The following is a 5,425-nucleotide window of genomic DNA, read 5'->3' as shown; positions in this document are numbered from 1 at the left end:
TGCTGTATCCCCCAAAGTACACTCCAGTCCAAACCAAAAAAATAAATATTTTCTGTGTTTGTGAATTGTGTGCGCAGTAGCCGCACGTGCATCAACAAAGTAGTGCCAAGCGTGCGCCTGTGTCATAAGTAAAGGGCCGGCTGGCTTGACTGTTAAAAGGGTGCTGTAACTCCCAAAGTACACTCCAGTCCAAACCAAAAAAAAAAATATTTTCTGTGTTTGTGAATTGTGTGCGCAGTATCCGCACGTGCATCAACAACGTAGTGCCAAGCGTGCGCCTGTGTCATAAGTAAAGGGCCGGCTGGCTTGACCGTTAAAGGGTGCTGTAACCCCCAAAGTACACTCCAGTCCAAACCAAAAAAATATATATTTTCTGTGTTTGTGAATTGTGTGCGCAGTAGCCGCATGTGCATCAACAAAGTAGTGCCAAGTGTGCGCCTGTGTCATAAGTAAAGGGCCGGCTGGCTTGACCGTTAAAGGGTGCTGTAACCCCCAAAGTACACTCCAGTCCAAACCAAAAAAAAAAATATTTTCTGTGTTTGTGATTTGTGTGCGCAGTAGCCACACGTGCAACAACAAAGTAGTGCCAAGCGTGCGCCTGTGTCATAAGTAAAGGGCCGGCTGGCTTGACCGTTAAAGGGTGCAGTAACCCCCAAAGTACACTCCAGTCCAAACCAAAAAAAAAATATTTTCTGTGTTTGTGAATTGTGTGCACTGTTGCCGCACGTGCATCAACAAAGTAGTGCCAAGCGTGCGCCTGTGTCATAAGTAAAGGGCCGGCTGGCTTGACCGTTAAAGGGTGTTGTAACCCCCAAAGTACACTCCAAATCAAATAACAAAATATTTTTTCTGTGTTTGTGAATTGTGTGCGCAGTAGCCGCACGTGCATCAACAAAGTAGTGCCAAGCGTGCATCTGTGACATAAGTAAAGGGCCGGCTGGCTTGACCGTTAAAGGGTGCTGTAACCCCCAAAGTACACTCCAGTCCAAACCAAAAAAATATATATTTTCTGTGTTTGTGAATTGTGTGCGCAGTATCCGCACGTACATCAACAAAGTAGTGCCAAGCGTGCGCCTGTGTCATAAGTAAAGGGCCGGCTGGCTTGACCGTTAAAGGGTGCTGTAACCGCCAAAGTACACTCCAGTCCAAACCAAAAAAAATAATATTTTCTGTGTTTGTGAATTGTGTGCGCAGTAGTCGCACGTGCATCAACAAAGTAGTGCCAAGCGTGCGCCTGTGTCATAAGTAAAGGGCCGGCTGGCTTGACTATTAAAGGGTGCTGTAACCCCCAAAGTACACTCCAGTCCAAACCAAAAAAAAAAATATTTTCTGTGTTTGTGAATTGTGTGCGCAGTAGCTGCAACGTGCATCAACAAAGTAGTGCCAAGCGTGCGCCTGTGTCATAAGTAAAGGCCCAGCTGGCTTGACCGTTAAAGGGTGCTGTAACCCCCAAAGTACACTCCAGTCCAAACCAAAAAAAATAATATTTTCTGTGATTTTATGAATTGTGTGCGCAGTAGCCGCACGTGCATCAACAAAGTAGTGCCAAGCGTGTGCCTGTGTCATAAGTAAAGGGCCAGCTGGCTTGACCGTTAAAGGGTGCTGTAACCCCCAAAGTACTCTCCACTCCAAACCAAAAAAAAAATATTTTCTGTGTTTGTGAATTGTGTGCGCAGTAGCAGCACATGCATCAACAAAGTAGTGCCAAGCGTGCGTCTGTGTCATAAGTAAAGGGCCGGCTGGCTTGACCATTAAAGGCTGCTGTAACCCCCAAAGTACACTCCAGTCCAAACTAAAAAAAAATATATTTTCTGTGTTTTTGAATTGTGTGCGCAGTAGCTGCACATGCATCAACAAAGTAGTGCCAAGCGTGCACCTGTGTCATAAGTAAAGGGCCGGCTGGCTTGACCGTTAAAGGGTGCTGTAACCCCCAAAGTACACTCCAGTCCAAACCAAAAAAAATAATATTTTCTGTACTTGTGAATTGTGTGCGCAGTAGCCGCACGTGCATCAACAAAGTAGTGCCAAGAGTGCGCCTGTGTCATAAGTAAAGGTCCGGCTGGCTTGACCGTTAAAGGGTACTGTAAACCCCAAAGTGCACTCCAAACCAAATAACAAAATATTTTTTCTGTGTTTGTGAATTGTGTGCGCAGTAGCCGCACGTGCATCAACAAAGTAGTGCCAAGAGTGCGCCTGTGTCATAAGTAAAGGGCCAGCTGGCTTGACCGTTAAAGGGTGCTGTAACCCCGAAAGTACACTCCAGTCCAAACCAAAAAAAAAAATATTTTCTGTGTTTGTGAATTGTGTGCACAGTAACCGCACGTGCATCAACAAAGTAGTGCCAAGCGTGCGCCTGTGTCATAAGTAAAGGGCCGGCTGGCTTGACCGTTAAAGGGTGCTGTAACCCCCAAAGTACACTCCAAACCAAATAAAATATTTTTTCTGTGTTTGTGAATTGTGTGCGCAGTAGCCGCACGTGCATCAACAAAGTAGTGCCAAGCGTGCGCCTGTGTCCTATGTAAAGGGCCCGGCTGGCTTGACCGTTAAAGGGTGCTGTAACCCCCAAAGTACACTCCAGTCCAAACCAAAAAAATAAATATTTTCTGTGTTTGTGAATTGTGTGCGCAGTAGCCGCACGTGCATCAACAAAGTAGTGCCAAGCGTGCGCCTGTGTCATAAGTAAAGGGCCGGCTGGCTTGACCGTTAAAGGGTGCTGTAACCCCCAAAGTACACTCCAGTCCAAACCAAAAAAATAAATATTTTCTGTGTTTGTGAATTGTGTGCGCAGTAGCCGCACGTGCATCAACAAAGTAGTGCCAAGCGTGCGCCTGTGTCATAAGTAAAGGGCCTGCTGGCTTGACCGTTAAAGGGTGCTGTAACTCCCAAAGTACACTCCAGTCCAAACCAAAAAAAAAAATATTTTCTGTGTTTGTGAATTGTGTGCGCAGTATCCGCACGTGCATCAACAAAGTAGTGCCAAGCGTGCGCCTGTGTCATAAGTAAAGGGCCGGCTGGCTTGACCGTTAAAGGGTGCTGTAACCCCCAAAGTACACTCCAGTCCAAACCAAAAAAAAAAATATTTTCTGTGTTTGTGAATTGTGTGCGCAGTAACCGCACGTGCATCAACAAAGTAGTGCCAAGTGTGCGCCTGTGTCATAAGTAAAGGGCCGGCTGGCTTGACCGTTAAAGGGTGCTGTAACCCCGAAAGTACACTCCAGTCCAAACCAAAAAAAAAAATATTTTCTGTGTTTGTGAATTGTGTGCGCAGTAACCGCACGTGCATCAACAAAGTAGTGCCAAGCGTGCGCCTGTGTCATAAGTAAAGGGCCAGCTGGCATGAACGTTAAAGGGTGCTGTAACCCCCAAAGTACACTCCAAACCAAATAAAATATTTTTTCTGTGTTTGTGAAATGTGTGCGCAGTAGCCGCACGTGCATCAACAAAGTAGTGCCAAGCGTGCGCCTGTGTCCTATGTAAAGGGCCCGGCTGGCTTGACCGTTAAAGGGTGCTGTAACCCCCAAAGTACACTCCTGTCCAAACCAAAAAAATAAATATTTTCTGTGTTTGTGAATTGTGTACGCAGTAGCCGCACGTGCATCAACAAAATAGTGCCAAGCGTGCGCCTGTGTCACAAGTAAAGGGCCGGCTGGCTTGACCGTTAAAGGGTGCTGTAACCCCCAAAGTACACTCCAGTCCAAACCAAAAAAATAAATATTTTCTGTGTTTGTGAATTGTGTGCGCAGTAGCCGCTCGTGCATCAACAAAGTAGTGCCAAGCGTGCGCATGTGTCATAAGTAAAGGGCCGGCTGGCTTGACCGTTAAAGGGTGCTGTAACTCCCAAAGTACACTCCAGTCCAAACCAAAGAAAAAAATATTTTCTGTGTTTGTGAATTGTGTGCGCAGTATCCGCACGTGCATCAACAAAGTAGTGCCAAGCGTGCGCCTGTGTCATAAGTAAAGGGCCAGCTGGCTTGACCGTTAAAGGGTGATGTAACCCCCAAAGTACACTCCAGTCCAAACCAAAAAAATATATATTTTCTGTGTTTGTGAATTGTGTGCGCAGTAGCCGCATGTGCATCAACAAAGTAGTGCCAAGCGTGCGCCTGTGTCATAAGTAAAGGGCCGGCTGGCTTGACCGTTAAAGGGTGCTGTAACCCTGAAAGTACACTCCAGTCCTAACCAAAAAAAAAAATATTTTCTGTGTTTGTGAATTGTGTGCGCAGTAACCGCACGTGCATCAACAAAGTAGTGCCAAGCGTGCGCCTGTGTCATAAGTAAAGGGCCAGCTGGCTTGACCGTTAAAGGGTGCTGTAACCCCCAAAGTACACTCCAAACCAAATAAAATATTTTTTCTGTGTTTGTGAATTGTGTGCGCAGTAGCCGCACGTGCATCAACAAAGTAGTGCCAAGCGTGCGCCTGTGTCCTATGTAAAGGGCCCGGCTGGCTTGACCGTTAAAGGGTGCTGTAACCCCCAAAGTACACTCCTGTCCAAACCAAAAAAATAAATATTTTCTGTGTTTGTGAATTGTGTACGCAGTAGCCGCACGTGCATCAACAAAGTAGTGCCAAGCGTGCGCCTGTGTCACAAGTAAAGGGCCGGCTGGCTTGACCGTTAAAGGGTGCTGTAACCCCCAAAGTACACTCCAGTCCAAACCAAAAAAATAAATATTTTCTGTGTTTGTGAATTGTGTGCGCAGTAGCCGAACGTGCATCAACAAAGTAGTGCCAAGCGTGCGCCTGTGTCATAAGTAAAGGGCCGGCTGGCTTGACCGTTAAAGGGTGTTGTAACCCCCAAAGTACACTCCAAACCAAATTGCAAAATATTTTTTCTGTGTTTGTGAATTGTGTGCGCAGTAGCCGCACGTGCATCAACAAAGTAGTGCCAAGTGTGCGCCTGTGTCATAAGTAAAGGGCCGGCTGGCTTGACCGTTAAAGGGTGCTGTAACCCCCAAAGTACACTCCAGTCCAAACCAAAAAAAAAAATATTTTCTGTGTTTGTGATTTGTGTGCGCAGTAGCCGCACGTGCAACAACAAAGTAGTGCCAAGCGTGCGCCTGTGTCATAAGTAAAGGGCCGGCTGGCTTGACCGTTAAAGGGTGCTGTAACCCCGAAAGTACACTCCAGTCCAAACCAAAAAAAAAAATATTTTCTGTGTTTGTGAATTGTGTGCGCAGTAGCCGCACGTGCATCAACAAAGTAGTGCCAAGCGTGCGCCTGTGTCATAAGTAAAGGGCCGGCTGGCTTGACCGGTAAAGGGTGCTGTAACCCCCAAAGTACTCTCCACTCCAAACCAAAAAAAAAATATTTTCTGTTTTTGTGAATTGTGTGCGCAGTAGCAGCACATGCATCAACAAAGTAGTGCCAAGCGTGCGTCTGTGTCATAAGTAAAGGGCCGGCTGGCTTGACCATTAAAGGGTGCTGTAA

This window comes from Taudactylus pleione, unplaced genomic scaffold, assembly GCF_031769625.1.
Source record: "Taudactylus pleione unplaced genomic scaffold, aTauple2 ptg001044l, whole genome shotgun sequence".
Lineage (NCBI taxonomy): Eukaryota > Metazoa > Chordata > Amphibia > Anura > Myobatrachidae > Taudactylus > Taudactylus pleione.
The sequence above is the reverse complement of the archived record's forward strand: the minus strand, read 5'-3'. Positions refer to the sequence as shown.